Source organism: Anser brachyrhynchus (genome assembly GCF_964034855.1).
Source record: "Anser brachyrhynchus genome assembly, chromosome: 1".
Classification (NCBI taxonomy): Eukaryota; Metazoa; Chordata; class Aves; order Anseriformes; family Anatidae; genus Anser; species Anser brachyrhynchus.
In genome coordinates this window covers 112,124,888-112,145,883 of record NC_137694.1, presented here as the reverse complement: position 1 = coordinate 112,145,883, position 20,996 = coordinate 112,124,888, and the positions used below count along the sequence as shown (strand labels likewise).

At 35.6% G+C, this 20,996-nt stretch overlaps 1 long non-coding RNA gene across 1 annotated transcript in view; it reads left to right on the top strand.

The window, feature by feature from the left end:
* LOC308187692 overlaps positions 1 to 20,996 on the top strand; it is a 53,943-nt gene that overhangs the window by 7,951 nt on the left and 24,996 nt on the right. Inside the window, exon 2 of the long non-coding RNA XR_013944867.1 lies at positions 1,090 to 1,163. This is a non-coding gene — a long non-coding RNA (uncharacterized lncRNA). The remainder of the gene's footprint in view (positions 1 to 1,089; positions 1,164 to 20,996) is intronic.

Here is a 20,996-nt window from a genome sequence, read left to right as displayed (position 1 = left end):
TGATATGTCTAAAGAAAAGTGGATAAGAATTTCTAGAATTTCTAGAAGATTTCTATTACTGGTTATTATACATATATCAACAAAAAGAGTTAGTCAGCAATATTGTATATCCTATGTTGTATAATTTTATACCACTAGAACCACGACCCTAAAGATTGCAAATTGGCATAATTCCACTGACTATGGAGAGTTACAACAGCTGAAGCTTTGGCAGTGTTTTCCAATTGTACATTGTATTACAAGTGACACGTTATTTCAGTGCTGAAGTTTTATCATATCCGAGGAATCCCTTTGTACCTGAAGTGGACGGAACATTCTCTCTGTTGTGGAAGTAAACAAGACCCATGAAGAGCTTACTACAAATCATTGTAAATAGTTACCTCAGGTTTATTTTCTTCCAAAGTCTGCTGGTTGCTAGAATATGTGTCACATTATGTGTACAAGAACAGACACTGTGTCGCCATTGTACTGAGTACGTGATTAATAAAGAAGCTTATTTTTAACAGCAAAACAATGTGCTATATTTAGGAGTATACAGATTTAGCCAGATTAAAATGCTGCAGATGATCTTGAGATGACCACAGAAATAATTTTCTTTTTTTTTTGAATGTTGTTTCTTTGGCAATTTAGGTTCATGAGAAAGCCATCAAAAGAAAAACTGTGTATGACCCCTAATTCCTCTTGTTCTTTATGTTGATAGCTAATTATCAATATTTAAGGAGGAACATAAAAGAAATTTGAATAAGATTGATTTAGTTCAGTTGAATGTGATTTTTAGATGTTCTGCTTGAATTTAATCATTTTGATCTTGTGGCTTAGATATTCTTTTTTAATTCATTTATGCTGAGATTGGCTTTTTTTTTTTTTTTCCCCCACACCCTTATAATCATTGTGTCTTGGCCCAAGTAAAACAGATGACACATTCTATTAGGATACAGAAAATTAATTTAGAAAATTAGAATTTTTAGAAAAATTAACCACTTCTAATCTGAATAAAAAAGAAAGTTCAAAAATGGAAGTAATCAACTGGATAATAAGGTGTCCATCCTTTGTTTTATTATATATAATGTATGCCTTGTGTGCTTTTAGGTGTTATCTGCATGAAGGATGAAAGCATGAAACCATTTTTTACACCCATCTTCTGGAACTGGTAAGGAAGGATGGTAAGTGTTGCTAGATCAAAGGTTTTGTTATCTTTTGTTAATATCTAGACTGAACCCAGGATCCTGCAAAGAAAACAGCACGTGTGCAACTGTTAAAATCAGTTTTGTCTATGTGGACTTAATTGCAAGATGGTAGGCCTGAAGCTCATCAATGACTCTGAAGTAGCGTAGCCAAACCCTAATCCTAGAGACGGTGCTGAGTATGTGGAATCATGCAAGAAGAATTGTTGAAATTCAACAGAACCTTGTGTGGGCATCAAGAGAGCAACACTGTCTATGTACTGTCAGTGTGTATTAAGTAGCAGGATTGGAGCTTTAATTTGTTTGACTACTCTGCGTAGATGGTACTTCATACAAAGGTTAATATCTAGTTTTGGTAATGTATCACTGTAAAGGAATAATCAAATGACACAGTAAGCATTTTTGCAAATATTGTGAAGCTTCTTGGCATTGGCTTTCATTGGCATTATAGAATTGAAAATCTAATATATCAAAGTAGAAACTATATGTATAAAAATTACTCACAGCAAACCTGTATAAAACCTTCCCTTCAGAATACCACAATTATAGTTGATAAACCATAAATGGCGCTTGGAGAAAAATTTGAAAACATAATGGCTTAAGAATTTGGTTTGTTGTTATTGTTATATTGAAAATTCACAATAAGATTGTAGAGGATTGAACTAATATACTGAACAAAAACTAAAAATTTGCAAGACTTCTAAAATCTTTTAAGAGACTTAATTAGTCCTTAATATAATTTGAAAAGCTTTATGGACACTTTTTTTTCTTTAATAGTAGTGGCAATAGAACTTTTCATATTCTGAAATATTTCATATAACTATGAATCACAGTGGATTTAAAACTCCCAAGTGTCTTTCTGAGTCAAATGTAAGAGTGCTTTTGGCTAGATAAAGGATATTTTATGCTTTTTACTTGGTTATATCAAGTAAGGTTAGGAGGAATTTCATAGCCATATAAATTCTCATTTTCTTCTCTGCAATTCTCAGCATTTTTTTTTAACAGGAGAAACTATTCCTTTTAAGGCAAATTTTAATTAAAGTAAAATGATTGAGCATTTTTATAAAGACTACAGTGTACAGAAAATAGGCAATGCATGAAAAAAGACATGGGTTATACAGATATCCTTTTCATACGCATATATATATCTGTGACAGTTCAAAAAGTTTTAGCTTTAGTCTTTCTGTGTAGAACATATTACATACATAGAGGTTTTGTCATGTTTATAATCATAAACTTTCCAAATGGATATAAATGCTTCATTGTTCTTAAAATTAGTGGCAAGATTAAGACATCTAGTGTTACACTTTCAGAATCAAATCCTTGGTGTGTTAATTTTTCTGTCAAACTAAAAACTGCCTTTTCCATACTCATTATTGCATTTCAACACCTTTTCCCCTAACCTCACATTCCTGCTTGATAATTAGTTGCATACATACAGTGTCCTTTAAAATACACTGTTTGGCACTCTAGGCTGTAAAATGATAGATCCACCGAAAGTAAATATCTTTTAGAGCACTTCATTGCCAAACAGGAAATGCTACAAAGCCACAGCCATGTAAATGAATTGTTAGAACTTTTCTATCTAGAATGCATCGGTAGTCCCTGTAGCTGAAAGGCAGAACTAATAAAAACAAATAAATAAATAAATCTCAGATTTTCAGTCAGCATTTGATATTAGTAGTGTTTGCATGATCATACTGAACATATTAACTTTTCTGGTTGTTCAAAAATGATGTTTTCAGGACATTGTACATGGTCTGTATTTTGAATAGAGCAATAGTGATTGGTCCAGAGCTCAAGTGGAAGAATTTATTTTATTTTCTATTTTAACCAAGTAATAAATATTGGAAACAATCTATAAGCTTAATTCAGGCAGAGCAATAATGATACTGAATTGGCAGATATGAATACCTGTTCTGGTTATTTAAAAACAGGGATGATGAAAAATGATGACATTCAAAATTCATCAATGATTTCAATCCATTTTTTTAGAGGATTCTAGTACAGTTATCTTACAGCAAAGCTGTCCATCAGTGCAAGAAGTGCTAACTTTTAAATCCAAGACATGAATGGATTTAGATGGTACCCTTAATTGTTTGATCCCCCCTATCTGTAATATATGACACACTGTTAAATCTGATAATGATCTTATTGTTATTTATATAGTATATCTTTTTTTTTTTTTTTTTTTTTTTAGTGAACTTGCTTCATTCATTCTTATTTACCTTTTATATTTCCCTTCCAAACAATTTGAGTCATTTGGAGTTACTGAATGTACTCATTTGAAGCAGTGTGTGCTCGGATTTTCTGAATTCTTTGAGTATGACTTTTAAACAGTCTGGAAACAAAGGTAATCTTTCCAATCAGTCTATTGGGAAAGAGTAGTGATTAATTCAAGCATAACATGACATTCCAGATTTAATTTGTATTTCTAACTAACTCATAGAATAAAAAAAGCTGAAATAGATGTGGAGGAATGAGTAGCCATGCTTGTAAAATCACCTTTCAGTAGCACCAGGCTGGAAATTTGAAGTTGGTGATGGGACAAACCACCAAGTTAGTGTGAAACGCTTGAGCACAAGATCTGGTCTGCACACCACTCACTGAGGAAAGACTCTCTTCCATCTCGTTGAATCACAGAGCAACTCACAGGGAAGATAAGCCATTTGTATATTTCATGTCCCTTGGAGCAAACCCTGACTCAAGAACTGTCTCAGTACCATATACAGCTGTACAGAACCCTCTAATGCTCAGTAGGTGCAGTTACATTGCCCACTGGTATGTTGCAAAGGAGGAAAGACCAAGATTGCACAGCTATCAAACAGCCAGTTATGAACCAGCAGTTGCTGCTTCACACTCCTGTGTCAACGTGCTCCTTGCTGCTTCTGCTCTTGGTGTCATTGCTGTTGGCAATGTTGTTGCTATTATCACTGTTGTCATTTCTCTCATCTGTGCTCAGAGGGACTGATACTCCCGATGGCCTGTCTTTTGACCAAATAAAACAGCTTTGGCCAGGTACTAACCAATACTACAAGCCTAGTTCTTCACATATGAGATTGCAACAGAATACTATACAAAGGCCAAAAGTCTGATAAGTGCACCAAACAACCAGGATTAATACTTTTAAACTGAAGAATATTTACTTAGAAATATAAAACCTGGTTAGTTAATTTGAAGTTCCAGGGCAAGGTAGACACTTTACTTGCTTTTGGGCATGTAGACAGCTGGCCAGTTTTCTGGCCCATTCAGTTCTTTTCTGTGAAGCTCCACATCTGTCCAGTCGATGGAGGCTGAGATGAGAAGGTAAAAGGAAATGTCCCACACCATTTACAATTAAGAAATTACTATCTAAAATCACTAATTTTATTTTGCTTAGGCCCATCTAGGTCCCTTTTTTTCCACCTCACCCAATAATAGCTGTCAGCTATAAAATAGGACAGAAGGTCTGGCTCCACCTTGTCTCAACCCATCTTGAAGACTGAGCTGGTGGGCCTGGAGGCCAGGGACCAGTTCCTCCAGGCAAGCAGAATCTAAAAGTTGTGGTGATGGTGGCTCTGGCACAGTTTGATGACTCTTCCAAGGAGAAAGCCACCACAGACATACTGGAAGGAGATCAAGTGTTTGTGCTTTTATATGAGAGTCTTCAACGTAGGAAATTTGTGGGGGACACTAATAGATAAGAGATGAAGAAGGTGCATGCAAGAGGAGGCTCCTGGGAGGTGTGAGGGGCAGTGCAACAGCTGCTTCAACTCTGTGATGCTGTATTAAGGCCAATAATGTGCACTCCCACTCTACTGTATCAGTCATTGCTGACTAATGATAGGTAGTACAAAAAGTAGTAATTTGTCCTTGCCTGATGTCTTATCTTAAACCCTGTATTTTTAAATGAAGAATGAAGCCAAATAGTCTCATAATGTAGAAAAGTTAATTAAAATTCACAAAAACAAAGGGGATAGTATTTACCTGCTTAAACCACAGTCCTGTTGCTATTCATATGAAGTCATACGAGGGAAATGGCCTTTGTCTTTAGTTCTGTAGAACTCTTAACCTTGGGCATCATCTAAGAATAGGATATGCAGAGAGTGATTATTTCTGGCTTTCAGGTCTTTTCTCCCAGAGGACCGATCTTTGTTCTTTTGGGGAAGGAATTCAGTCATCTAAAAAAAAATCCAATAATGACAAGTTATTTGGAGAATATCCACCAGCTTGTTTAGCTTTCTTGTTAACAGATCAAAGAAAACTTATGTAATTTTTATATAACATTCATGTATGCATACTTCCTTTCTCAGCAAAAGTGGTAACATTACCTTGTCATGGTTTACTTTGTTTTGTTTTATTTTAATACTATTGTGTTTAAGAGCCCGTTGTTCCAGCTCGGCTTTTTGAATGTCCTCTAGTCATAAAGTATAGTTTCATGTTAACATGAAAAATTTCTAATCTTATCAAGCTTAGCTTGATATAAATTTTGATATCTGAATGGATAGCATATCTTTTAATTGTAAGGTCTGTTTTAAACCTCACTGGGATGAATGGGATTCTTGCCCCAGAATGCAGTTGCTCTTCAGTTATGTTCTTATAAGTTCTTATAAAATCTTTAAAACTGAAAAGCCCCAGAGACTCTCCTCTAGTTTGTGTGAGTGCTTGATCTTAACAACACTTTTTGAGTATTGTACTGCTTGCTCATTACATACATGCTCAGTTGGCTAAAGAACTGGGTACAGCTGGGTTGCCCCTTGTTCTAAATTGCTTCTTGTCTTATCCCAGGAGAATCAACATCTTTGATCAAAAATGTGTTTCCTGCTGCAATTCAGAATATTTTCTGAAAATCATCAGATTACAATATTCCATTTATGTATGTTCCTTTTCACTGGTTTACTTTTAGGCCTGGGCTCCTACCCGAGTTCCATGTTGCTATTTTATATTTTCCATATTTTTTTGTTTGCAAGTACTGTGTGATCACCATGCTTTTAATGACTTCTCCCTTAAAACTCTACCATAGTTTAAGCATAAATTAGTCATGGCCCAAGACAGATTAATATTCTAACATCATTTCTTGATAAACAGTTTACCTAGAAAGTTATAATGTGAGAATTTTTACTGTTCTGAACTTGTCACAGTTGAGAGTACTACACCTATAAATAATGAAAATAATTTATATTAATGTTTATCACTACACATTTCTTTTTATGGAATATAGAGAAGTCTCATGGTATTTGTGGTGAAAACCTGAATTAGAACAACGTAAAACTGGAAATGAAAACTGTAAGTCACCTTAGCATGGTCAGATTATTTCAACTTTAGGTACTGCTACCTTTTATTAGATATTAAATGTTAGTATTTACTGCAGTTGAACAAGTCCTAATGACTTGGGATATGCTGAAAATGCTTCCAAGATTGTATTTAATGCAGAATTGCTCTACTTCCTGTGCTAACGTTAAAAAATAGCAAATACAGAGAAAATATGAAAAACATTATCTTTCTTCTAGGCCAGATTTTTCACCAAGACTGTTCAGCCATGCAGTAAATACTACTAAAGCATAGAATCATAGAATTATTAGGGTTGGAAAAGAACTCCAAGATCCTCTGGTCCAACCATCCCCCTACTACCAATGTCACCTACTAAACCGTGTCCTTAAGCACCAACTCCAACCTTTCCTTAAGCACCCCCAGAGATGGTGACTCCACCACTTCCCTGGGCTACCTGTTCCTGCCTCAAGCCTGTAGTGCTGAATGGGGCTGTTGTGGCCAAAGTGCAGGACCTGGCACTTAGCCATGTTGAACCACATCCCATTGGCCTCTGCCCATCAACCCATCCTGTCCAGGTCCCTCTGCAGGGCCTTCCTACCCTCCGGCAGATCAACACTACCCCCCAGCTTGGTGTCATCTGCAAACTTACTGAGGGTGCACTCAATTCCCTCATCCAAGTCATCAATAAAGATATTAAAGAGAATGGGCCCCAACACCAACCCTCGGGGAACACCACTGGTGACTGGTCACCAGCTGGATTTCACTCCATTCACCACTACTCTCTGGGCCCGGCTGTCCAGCCAGTTTTTAACTCATCAAAGCGTATACCTGTCCAAGCCATGGGCTGCCAGCTTCTCCAGGAGAATTCTATGGGAGACTGTGTCAAAGACCTTGCTGCAATCTAGGTAGACTACGTCAACAGCCTCATCCACCAGGTGAGTCACCCGGTCATAGAAGGAGATGAGGTTGGTCAAGCAGGACTTTCCTTTCATGAACCCATGCTGACTGGGCCTGATCCCCTGGTTGACCTGCATATGCTGCGTGATTGCATTCAACAAAACCACATCCTGATCCAAATCACAGAATGTTTTGAAGTTCACTTGCCCCAAAGAAAAAGCCAAAATATTATAGACAGTGAATACATTAACAGTTGTTTAAGGTCTGTTACATATAAAGTATTGCAGCTGTTGTCCCTGTAAATGTAAGTAACTTCCAGTTCTGTTGTACTGTTATGCATGGCATTATGCAACAATTTGGAAAATTCATGCTAACTGTAATAATGTACGTTTGGCTTTTTTTTTTTTTTTTTTTTTTTCCTTCTATTTAGAAGGAAAGATCCTTACATGTATTTCTATTGAGAAATAAGAAGGTCCATATGTGTATCAATGAAATAATTTTATTGAATTAAGGAAACAAAATCCTTCCAGTGTTTAAATTCTGACAGACGTGTATGTCTCTCAAGTGCAAAGAACTGGAAAGAGGGGAAAGAAGAACAGAGCTTTTCAGTGTCTACAGAGGTATTAGTTTAAGACAAATATATTTTTTTTCTAAAGTCATTTATGATTAATACTCAAGAAGTTGTTCTTAATGTGTAAAGTATCAAGGCAAAAATGCCCATTCTGAAAATGATGGTCCTGTTTGGCAAATTCTGCTAAACTTGAGGATATGTGGCACATAAGATGAAAAATCAAGGTGCAACAGAGGACCAGATATTCAGCTAGCGTTATTGTTAATAAAGAGATGTGAATTTTCAGCAGCTCAGGATCTAGTCATCTAGTCCATAAAAATCTGTCAGCTTGCATATGAAGTCAAGTGGCATTCTTTCCAGAGACTTTAGTAGATGTTGTGGCAAAGCTCAGTGCTAAACGTGCAGTGCTTTCCAGAATACTGAAATGTGGAAAAGAGGATAATTTGCTCACTGAGTTGCCAATTTTGTAGCTAGGAAACAGAAGTTCTTAATGAAGGATACAAAAACTAAGTAAAAGCTGGAGTTTGAATTAGCAACAAAATTGTTGCAAAGAGTTTAGAGTTTCAGTCAAATTTGGACAAAGTTCTGAGCCGGCAAACCTCAATTGTGATGATATCTTCTCTGTAGCTATTGCTGGGGACACCTGTAACTCCCATTAGCTTGAGGGGGATTTGTATGTGCTTAGCACTTCTCAGAACTTGGACCCTGATGGTTACACAAATCTTGTATTCTGAATTTGCAGAGTCACAAATCTGGAAAGAAGAAATTTTGACTATTCTGGTCTTTTTGGGTTCTGGTCAGGCCAGAAATACTGAAATAATGGATTTTCCCATAATATTTCATCACTTCAGCTTCTCTTCCTATTCAGAAGCAGGAAGTTCAACAGTATTCTGAAATGAAAAAAAAATCTTTTAGAAATTATCCTGCCATTCAACCCTAATTCAGATAGGTTCTCCTGTCTTTCTTTGACTCTGAATCCACAGGTCTTACTTTCAGGAGTGGACCATTATTCCTGGGTTGATGTTAAACTTACCACCAAAATTCATCCACTAAGTGATATTTGCAACCATTTTATGATAAAGTGAATATACTATAAAACTGAAGATTTAACATGAAGATTTTTGAGGATCAAGTTGTCAGTTCCTGTCTGTGTTCCTTCCCATGAAAAACTTGATATTTCATTCTTCTTTCTCACCCTTTGCCAATCTGGTATGGGGATATTTCTTTATATCTAAAGAGCCTTGGCTACCAAGGGACTTTTTTTTTTTTTGTTTTTCCCAGTTGTATTCTTTGGAAGCACATGAATAGTCAAAAGAGCAAAGGTTGATAAAGGGAGTATAATTCTTACTTTACTAATGGGAACTAGAGTCCAGACCATCAACGATTTCTTCAGAGCCACACAGGAAGTTCATGGAACAGTTCCAAGAACCCAAACTAATGCTGTAACCATAAGACTATTATTGTTTTCATTGACTGTGTCATGCAATGTCTTCAGAGTATTTGACATGCCATTATTCAACTATTTCTCTATATTTTTTCTAATAAAAATCTACATGCATGCTATTTCAGAAGAGCTGCAGAGACGTGCCCAATAAAAATACCCAATGGCATGCTAATGAACATTGAGCCAAGTTATCAAAAATTAAAAGCCTACCCACCATAGAGAGTTTAAAGTACATAATATAACTTTCATTACATATCTTGTAATGCCAAATTTCTTCAGAGGAGCCATGGTTCTAATTTACTCTTATTTAAGCAAACTGCAAGGAAAACCACAAAATTCCATGAACTTCAGTGAAGTGCCCCAGGGGGTATTTGGCACATTACCACTTAAAACCTATTTCATTCTCAACCCCCTGAAATTCCAGCAACTCTTGTTCCACTATGAAATATTAGCATTTTCAGCCTGTGCATCTTTGTGGAACACTAAGAGAACCTTATGAGTATGATGGAAAACTTGTCCCCTTTCTCTGAGACTTTCTGGAGTCATCACAGCCTAATGTCATTCCCAACACGTAGCCCTGTAATGCAAAAAAAAAAAGGTTAAACTGTTGGTTTCAGTTCTAGGGGCCTGGAAAACATTACTTTCAAGGTAGCCACATGTCAAACACCCATGACACATATATACTTCCGTATGTCTCTTGCCACTAGACCCTAGCTAGGTAAAATTATAGTGAATAACATGAAATCTTTTCTGTTTTATTGGGTTGGCTTTTAGAACACACCTAACCTTCTAAAGTTTTTTATTTTATTTTATTTTATTTTATTTTATTTTATTTTATTTTATTTTATTTATTTTATTTTATTTTATTTTATTTTATTTTATTTTATTTTATTTTTTATTTATTTTATTATTTTATTTTATTTTTAAATTATTTTATTATTTTATATTTTATTTTATAATTATTTTGCATATAAATGAAATGAGAAATTAATCTAGTTTTAACTAGGTTTTGTAGTTCTTGTTTTTGTTATTAGTGGCAAACTAAGATAACCGTAAAATTTAACTATTACACTTTAAACACTAGTGTATTGGATAAGCAATATCTTTTAGAAGGAAAGATTCTATAGAGCTGTGCAACTTATTTTCAATGACCTTTGCTTGACTGTCTTTTTTTTTTTTTTTTTCTTCAAGTCATCAGGTCCAAAATTTTAAACTTATGTAGCAAAAAGTGTATATCTAAACGAATCTGAAATTTTTATTTTTTTCATCTTTTTCTTTAATGTTACAAACACACACACGTGTATATTTTTCCATAGCTGTAAAATACTAAAGTAAGAGACCACTTTGCACCATTTAAGTTATTACCTTCACTGTGCATGTCAAAACCTCAGGGAAGCATAGAAATTACCTAAGTATAGAAAATTATCATTTTAAACACTAGACTCTTTTGTATTTGATTTTATATGCAGATGTGCAGCAGTTCTGTAAACTATGGAAGTCCTCAGAACTGTAAATCTCTCTATGGTACCCATGGGCAAGGCTAGAATTATGAAAATTTCAGAATAAGTATTTTTATTTTGATGTCGAAATGAGCAGAAAAAGCTGTAGGCAGAAACGAGTTTGCATTGTTCAAAATACTTAATGGTGTTTAAATTGTGTTGAACACTAGGATCAATTTGATTGAACTCTAGATTTTTGGCACAGGTGTGACAGATCTGATAAAACATGCAGGGGGAGGTAGTTAAGACCAAACATTCTTCTGCTACCTTTTTATTTATGTAGAGAAAGGATGGGATTTCTTAAGTCTGTGATGATGGTGAGAATGCTGTAAAAATGCGACAGGTTTTAAATTACAGTGATCTCTGCAAATAACATATTCATGCAAAATTTGCATCTGTAACTTTGAAAAGGTAGCAGAGGCATTAAAGCTATTTTTGTTTTGTTTTGTTTTGGTTTTTTTATTTGATAAGAACTAGGAAATTAAATTGAAATAAAACAGAATTTGGAAGGTAGTATTCAAGGTGGGAGGCAAATGTTCAGGTTATTTACTTCTCTCACTTCCAGCTAACTTTGAACTCAGGAGCAAAAGGGAGATGAAGGGATTGTATGACTTTTGGCATTCAGATTTTTTAGGAAAAAATCATAACTGGAATTACGGAGAAATTAATAGTAGACAATGTGGTCCTGAATTTATTTTTTGGCGGGGGAGGGTAATCTTTTATTTAATTGTGATATTTAAAGTCTAATCTGGAGCAGTTTTAATTTAGGTGTTTGAGGGTGTTTTTTAACTAAATTATTATTAATCTGCCTCTCTGAATTTCAAAAAGAATATAGCATGAACATTTTAGATCTGTGTCATTTTGTGTTATGTTTGTTTTGTTGCTGTTGTTTTTTAAGCTCAGGTTTCAGTGTCAATCTTATTCAAAAGTTTGTAACAGCAAATGAGTATTCACTGAATCTAAAGTTTCTGTTGGAGCTTTTAATTTCACATTCTTAATTCTACAAATAAATTTCTCTGTCATAAAATTTTAGTGTTCTGTTGCTTCTTGGCAGTTCCATGAAACAATTTTTTTTTTGAGATTTTTTTCTTCAATTCATGTCTGATTAATAACTATTTTGAACTGTGTGTTATGCTGAAGCATAGTTTTGTTTTTTTAAATCCTTCAGTCTAAGAAAAATGTTTTCCAAAGCATTGATACATTGCAGTGGTGCTACATACAAAGTGCTTTCTGACACTCATGTAATTACTCAGTAGAGATGTTTATGTGTGTTTGTGAAAGAAATATTTTTCTGTGTCAATTAGTTAGAATTCACTTTAGCATCCTGTAGTAGATCAGTAATGACTTATGTCAAAAAGAAAATGCCTATCTATAGAGCAGAAACTCACGATTTTATTAAACTCTTCTTCTCAATTCTGTCGATTCATATCTCAAATCTGAAGTGTAAAATGGGAGGGCTATTCTTATTTCTAGTGTTTAATTGAAGATCCCTGAAATTCATTTAGTGAAGTTGCATTGTAACAGATACATCATTTTACTTCCAGTGTTACAAAATCTTTAATTTTGGTCTTAATTTGCCTGTTTGTCTGTTCAGTGTTCTATAGACAAAATGAAGCTACCTTGTGTCATCCATGTCAATCTCCTGAAAATCAATTCTCACTGTTATGGTAGGTTCCACTGGAGTAAAGGCAAGAATTTATTTATGCCCTTAGCAAAGGACTTTGACTCAGACAACAGGTTGAAATAGGCTCACAGCAGGTGGCTATCAAGCCAAGCTTAAATAAAGTGGTTGTGGATAATAAGTAGTATGAAAGACAGAAAAACAAAACAAAACAAAACACATATTATTATTATTTAGTGTTTGTTATGAATATTGATGGGGCTCTTCTGTCTAGCTCTTCGAGAAGTTGCCAGCACTGCAGTGACTAGTAGCACCAGTCAGATGGAAAGGATACTCTTTTTTTTCCTTTTAATAATCTCGGCTGTAATATTAAGAGGCTTTAAACATAAAGAAAGTCCCCATTTTCTCCTACAAATTTTTCCTTCAAATAAACAGGTTGTCTCCAACCACTTGGGGGCAAGTTGGCTCGTATTCTGGGACATGTGGATTTTATAGTTTACATAATCCACACATGTCTTCCTGCAAGCACAGGGTAGAATGATATCTTTTAATTTGTTTGTCTGAAAACCAACCAGTACTGAAACAGTTAGAGTGCTCCACTTTGTTTCTCTCTTGTGTAATCACTTTTTTAGTAACTCCAGTGAACAGTCAATGCTGGCTTTATGCCAGGGGACCTTTTTCAGCACATCACAGCTGATTTTTTTTTTTTTTTTAATAATATTTGAAAAAGAAAAGCCAAAACCAAACACTCTCTGGAAGTAATTTCTTTATGCCGTTTGTATAGACTAAAACACCCCAAGTATTTTTGTGGACAGGTAACTGAAGTTGGATAACTTGAAATATTTCTTCTAGGTTATTTTCCATAACTGCTAGTTTCCTAATTTCTTTCTTGTCCATGTAGATTGTAGGTTATATGTCATAGTCATAACCATAATCATAAAGGCACAGAAGCTGTCTTTTCCTATAATACTTTGCATGCTTGTGTTTGTAGCCTCTTAATGTTAATGCAGATTAGGACTCACAAGAAAGCAACCTTTTTTTTTTTTTTTTTTCCCAATACTCTCATAGAATTTGAGAACAATTTCAAGCAATACTTACTATAGGACTTAGCAGCAAAACAAACAAACAAAGAGATTTTCCCATATTTTCCTCTAAGATCCATACAGATCAGTTAGATTTTGCTTTTTGCTAGCTGACACTGGTTAGACAGGATCCCAAATTTTATTATGAATGACCTTTACTGCTTTGCTCTGTCTGGGCTTTCATTGCCAAGTCTAAAATCACACATCAGAAAAAGTAGGATTCTGAATGTGGATAATTTGACACCCAGGATAAAAATAAGAGCTTTCTATAAGTAATGAGGAAAACACACGGAATCTCTTGTTTGCATCACATTTGTCAACATAACTCCTTGGTGAGCAAAACCTTGGCAAAGACTGAGGGCAAAGCAGCAGGAAAGAGCTCTTTGCTGATGTGCATAGAGAGGTTATACTTATCAGACAAACATTGGGTAGGATTTCTAAGTGTTAAGAGAATATCATGGTGAAGCATTTCTGAAGAAGACTGGACTGTTTTAAAAAAGTTAATGCATTTGTGATGATTTGGGTGATATGGCTGCTGACTACTGTGGCTGCTGGAACCAACTGGAGTATAGCACTTATGTGAATTAGGGTCTGTAATTTCACCATGGGCAACTCTTTGCCAAACAGTTCTTGACTAAGCCTCTCCACTACAAAAGGGTGTAGTAGTTTTCAAGGGTGGGATGGTCCTGCATTCCTGAAATCTTTGCTTGGGTCAGCTAAATCTCTGACCTGGTCATTAGGTACCAGTAATCAGTTAAATTTCTAGCTTGTATTTAGCCATGTTTCCATGGAAATATGCATAACCCTACCATCTGTGTTCCAAATCTGATTATGTAGAGGTAATCATTGCTTATAACATTAAATCATTAGTCCTTAGAGACATTACTTCTGGAGCAACAATCAGTATATTTTTCTGCTCCTGTAAGGTTTTAAAATTTCTGAATCTCGATGGAAAGAGTGGTAATAGATATTTTCATGGAAAATATATCACAGAATCATAGAATGGTTTGGGCTGGAAGAGACCCTTAAAGATCATGTAGTCCAACCCCCTCTGTCATATCCAAAGATATCTTTCATTAGATGTTCAAAGGGTGCTCAAAGACCCTTCCAACCAGACCTTGAACACTTCCACTGTTGGGTCATCAACTTCTCTGGCAACCTGTTCTAGTGCCTCACCACTCTCATCATTCCTTATATCTAATCTAAATCTAGCAATTTTTCAGCTATATCTTCTAGAAGTGTACACATCTTTCTTAATGATTATCTGAATTTTGTTAAATTATGGCAGTTAAAAATTGATACTGTAGGATACATCTGTTTCTTTTTTGTTGTTTTTGTCCTTCCTTCCTTCCTTCCTTCCTTCCTTCCTTCCTTCCTTCCTTCCTTCCTTCCTTCCTTCCTTCCTTCCTTCCTTCCTTTTTCTTTCTTTCTTTCTTTCTTTCTTTCTTTCTTTCTTTCTTTCTTTCTTTCTTTCTTTCTTTCTTTCTTTCTTTCTTTCTTTCTTTCTTTCTTTCTTTCTTTCTTTCTTTCTTTCTTTCTTTCTTTCTTTCTTTCTTTCTTTCTTTCTTTCTTTCTTTCTTTCTTTCTTTCTTTCTTTCTTTCTTTCTTTCTTTCTTTCTTCTTTCTTTCTTTCTTTCTTTCTTCTTTCTTTCCTTTCTCTTTTTCTTTCTTCCTTCCTTCCTTCCTTCCTTCCTTCCTTCCTTCCTTCCTTCCTTCCTTCCTTCCTTCCTTCCTTCCTTCCTTCCTTCCTTCCTTCCTTCCTTCCTTCCTTCCTTCCTCTTCTCTTTCTTTCTCTCTCTCTCTCTCCTTCCTTCCTTCCTTCCTTCCTTCCTTCCTTCCTTCCTTCCTTCCTTCCTTCCTCTTTCTTTCTTTCTCTCTCTCTCTCTCTCTTTCCTTCCTTCCTTCCTTCCTTCCTTCCTTCCTTCCTTCCTTCCTTCCTTCCTTCCTTCCTTCCTTCCTTCCTTCCTTCCTTCCTTCCTTCCTTCCTTCCTTCCTTCCTTCCTTCCTTCCTTCTTTCCTTCTTCTGTTTTCATATTGTAATAAGATGGTTTCCAATCAATTTATTGGCAATAGGTAGAAATAACAATAAGTGTTTTAAGAACAAATGGTTTATTTGAACTCTCTGTGACTTTACCTAAAATGTCGTACCTGGGTCTCTTAGATACTGCAATGCAGCACATGAGAAATACCTTTTTGTAGTCACATTAAAAGTGTAATGTGGTTTTCACAGCTATCTATCACTGGGATGTTTAGAAACATTAAAGAAAAGAATACATGTGCTTCTGAAGAAATGAAATAGGCATACAAACCACTGCTCACTTCCTATATCCACATTATGTTGCAAAAGTAGTATAATCAAAAAGGCTCGATCAGAACATCACTTTTTCATGACTTTTTGCCAGCTCCAGCTGTTGCAGCTGGAAAGGAATGAATTACCTTGGAGTTTTCTTTTCATGTACAATTTGCATATCATAACTAAACATAGGGAGGGAGACAGAGAGGAACAACAAAGACAATAAGGATTTTGTCTGAGGCCAGGTCAAGACTTGCCCTAAATAATGGTTGGTGACTGAATTGCTTACAGTGGGTTACCTACCAGCACCGGCTGGTTTTCATCATGACACTAAAAGAAAACATTTCACACAATAAGCATTGATCCCCTTGTTATGACTTGAAAGCTGCACAACTGCTTTTCATTCCAGGAGAATATGAGCGAAAAACCATCTTAAGAATATGGCAAACCCCTTGGTATTACATACATTACCTTCAGAAAGGTATGTAATAGCACATAAAACCAGACAGGAAGATATTTTGTACTCCTTTTAATAGGAAACCTAAACCTGTGAATAAAACTTGTTTATTGTACATACATAGAATTTCCTTGACTCAATTTATTTTGGCCTCTACACTGTCACAGATGTTTATTATTACTTAAAGAAAACACTGTAAATTTAGTCAAGAGTTTAAACGAGGAAAAGGAGAAAACAGAATAAGGTTTATAAATTTGTTATATGTGACCCAATCATCAGCTCTAAAAGGCATGTTAGCAACCTACAGGGATCTGATTTCCTCTTGGGAAAGAGATGACGTAAATTCCCTCACCCCAAATAGGAGCTGTTGAGATTATTGAACGATTTGGCTAATGGTCAAATGAAAAGGAGCACAACAAGGTGAAAAAAACTTTCAAAGGCTGTTTTCAGGTTTGAAGGAGATAAGATGGGTTTTGTGTCTTTTTTATCACTTTCTCATGCCTGGATACCTTAGATGTGTCTAGAGGAATTTGGCTCTTTCAATTTCAGTCACTGTATTCACACGGGAGTTTTAGCTGACCTTGTCAACTCTGATAACAGTGCCTTCGATAGTACAGAGACCCTCACTAGGTTTTAAGAGCTCTATTAATAGACCTGTGACATCTAGCCGAACTTTAGTATGGGAGGTGTGAGGTTTTTCACTCTTCTAAGACTTTGCTTGCATGTGTTAGGACTGTACAATGAAGCCTTGAATCTCACAAGATAACAGAGACATAACCACCAGTACTCTAATAGCACTTGGTTTTGCTTCTACTTCAGCAAGTTTTTCATTCATTCCACAAAAATTTTATTATCAGAGCTCTTTTTTCTTTCCTTTCCTTTCCTTTCCTTTCCTTTCCTTTCCTTTCCTTTCCTTTCCTTTCCTTTCCTTTCCTTTCCTTTCCTTTCCTTTCCTTTCCTTTCCTTTCCTTTCCTTTCCTTTCCTTTCCTTTCCTTTCCTTTCCTTTCCTTTCCTTTCCTTTCCTTCCCTTCCCTTCCCTTCCCTTCCCTTCCCTTCCCTTCCCTTCCCTTCCCTTCCCTTCCCTTCCCTTCCCTTCCCTTCCCTTCCCTTCCCTTCCCTTCCCTTCCCTTCCCTTCCCTTCCCTTCCCTTCCCTTCCCTTCCCTTCCCTTCCCTTCCCTTCCCTTCCCTTCCCTTCCCTTCCCTTCCCTTCCCTTCCCTTCCCTTCCCTTCCCTTCCCTTCCCTTCCCTTCCCTTCCCTTCCCTTCCCTTCCCTTCCCTTCCCTTCCCTTCCCTTCCCTTCCCTTCCCTTCCCTTCCCTTCCCTTCCCTTCCCTTCCCTTCCCTTCCCTTCCCTTCCCTTCCCTTCCCTTCCCTTCCCTTCCCTTCCCTTCCCTTCCCTTCCCTTCCCTTCCCTTCCCTTCCCTTCCCTTCCCTTCCCTTCCCTTCCCTTCCCTTCCCTTCCTTCCCTTCCCTTCCCTTCCCTTCCCTTCCCTTCCCTTCCCTTCCCTTCCCTTCCCTTCCCTTCCCTTCCCTTCCCTTCCTTCCCTTCCCTTCCCTTCCCTTCCCTTCCCTTCCCTTCCCTTCCCTTCCCTTCCCTTCCCTTCCCTTCCCTTCCCTTCCCTTCCCTTCCCTTCCCTTCCCTTCTCTTTTAGATGTAAAACATTTTAGATGTAAAATATTTTAGATGTATAAAGGATCATAAACATTTTATGTCTTCAAGGGTTTTGAGAAAATGAAAAAAAAATAAAATCATAATGGGAAGTAAAGATGACTATTTCATGAAAAAAAAGGAAACATATTTCTATTAGAGATTATGCTTCTTTTGAAAATATTTTTTCTTTTTATTGGAAGGGAAGCAGAATAAAGATGAAGTCTGAAATCATATCAAAGGTTGTAAAAAAGGATTCAGCCATAAAAAAACACATGTAGGAGCAAATTATTTCTAGAAAAAATTGGGAGGTTTGAAGTAAGGGCTAAGTAGAATTTCATAGATTAAGGAAAATTATTCTATAATTCAATATATTAGTTCTTTCATTTGGCATAATAATAAACTTTTCCTACTTGTTATATTCTACAAATGTATTTCCTCTGGTTTCTTTCTTTTTTGTTTTCTTTTTCAACATGTTTTAATCAGATAACAGTCATGAAGATTTTGTTATGGTATGGTACAGTGTTGATGTTAGAACTAAAAATTCTTTGAATTTATAAAGTCCTTGTCCAGTTAACCTTAGAAATTCTTTGGGCACCTCAGTGAAGGGAAGGATGAGCTGAAATACGTGAGGGCAGAGGTTACACAGCAATCCGTAGGACTAAGGATGTAATAGAATATCTCTGTTTCTTGAGAGAAGAGCCTTAGCAGAATCATATCATAAAATCAAGAATGTATACATTTAAGAGCAGTTCTAAAAGCACAAACTCACACTGTGAGTGTGGCACTTATACATAGCTGAAAACTTAATGTTTTGGTCTTAATTTACCTATCCAAAGACATTTCATATACCCTGTCTTCTTTCTCACAGAGCTACTTATCAGCCAAAACTCCAGCAGAATGAAAGGGCACTTCACCCAAGACTCAGCCTCCCCTAATGCTTAGGGAAATTCTATTTTCTTAACACATGGAAATAGAAAAGACATGGATATATACATATATGATATCACATTTGGAAAACAAATATATGGAAACATAATGGAAAACATTAATATCTACATTTTTATATGAAGTGCCATTAATGTAATAAAAAAATATTTATTTATTTATTTATTGTTACATTTACATTGTTTAAGACTTTTCTTCTCCTAACCACAGTAGGTTCACCAAAATGTTGTGTTTTCTAATATAAATAATAATACCATTCCCTTGCTGTGAACCAAAGAAAATGTAAGCAGGGAGAGGAAGAGACTTCGGAATGTCTTATGCAGTTTCTACACAATTTGTGTGGATTTGTAAGCTTAAAAAAAAAAAAAAAAAAAGGAAAAAGAAAAAAAAGAAAGAAAGAAAAAAAAAGAAAGAAAGAGAGAAAGAAAGATAAGCAGGTGGAATAAATTTAAGCTACTAAATCAAAGCAAATGTGCCAGCAGGTAGTCGACTTTTGAATGTATGAGAGCTGGAAGAAGAACAAAAGGTTCCATTTTCTTTTAAAAGGTTACCTTGAATTAGACGTTTAGAAGAGAAATGTGGAAAGCCAAAGGGGTTTTCTTTAATGAAATTAAGAACTCAGATGTTAATGTGGGTCTTACTCATGGAATCAGTCAGTGAGTAACCTTTGCCAGCAGTCATGATTGCACAAGTCTCTTTGTTAAAGAAGCAAAAAATTCCTTAAAATGATTTCTGTAAGATATTATGTATCAATATGGTATATCTATATAATGAAGACAAAATAATTGACCAATATAACCATTACACACATAAATAATTATAAGGTGTTTAGTCAAACCATATGTCTTCATAATTCAGGTATATTCACAGTCTTCGTCTCTAGCCACCCACAAAGTACTGGTGTCTGGTATGAGTCTACTTTATCAAATGAGTTATTGCCTTCATATATATATATTCTTTTTTCAAGTAAAAGACCATATAAATAAAAGACCTTTTTTTTTTTTTCTTTAAGAAAGAGAACATTTGTTAAACTAGTAAGTGTCACAGATGTTTAGCCCTGTAAATTGATTGACGTGTTTTGAAAAATGGCCCTTTCAATTGGCAACCTCCACACAGACAGTCTGAGAACAAGGCAAATCCATTCTTCTCAAACATCAGATTAAACCAGCAAAGAATATTCTAGAAATATTTAATGTAAAATGTATACCTTTTTAGACTAAATGAAAAAGTAGTGAAACAGTATTCGTTTTCCCCTGTTTGTAACACATACTCCACCCTACCTCAGACTAGGTCTTTGAAACAGAGGTATACTCAGTAAAATTACTGATAATATAGCTGAAAATTTTTGTCTCATGCCATCTTAAATTTTGCATATAATTTGCAAATGTTTTTCCCCACCTTAGGTATAGGAAAGTGAAGGAGGTAGAAAAAAGTTTTCATCATTGTCACACACTAGCATAGTTTTTATAAGGATTTTGAAAATATTCTCTCATGATTGAATAATTTTTGTGAAGAGAGCAAGATGTCTAAATGGGTAAGTCTGTGATTACAAGCAGTGAGTGCTTCCCTACTTTTAATAGGACGTTTTTCTAAACCTTATATCAAACCATAGTTTAAATGACCTCTTGGATTCTTCAGTGGCAAGGAGCTGACATGAATGTTCATGCAAATCATGTTACAATTTTTTCTTCTAGAAGGCCATCCCAATCTAGAAGACAATGACCCAATGCTCACTGACGTGTATCTTTATTGTCAGGCATTTTCCATTCCAGTTTCTTGACCCTGAAGCTATTAGTTCTAACTTTCACTTAATATGTAAGCAGTGTAAAAAGTACAAAGAAGCAGTAAAGATATTGTTTTCTTAAGGCACTCACAGATATCTGAAATATTTCTGTAGAGTCTGAGTGCTAGTTCAACACAATTTTGTCAGAGGCTACAATATGAAACTTACAAAAACAGGTTTTGATTTATTCTATTGTCATCATGGAAGTAAACTTTTTGCTTTGATTTCAGAAATTGAGTCTTCAAATTTGCTTTCTCCACTAAATGCACACACAGAATGCATACATTAAAAAGTGTACCCTAGCAGTGCTTTGTCATG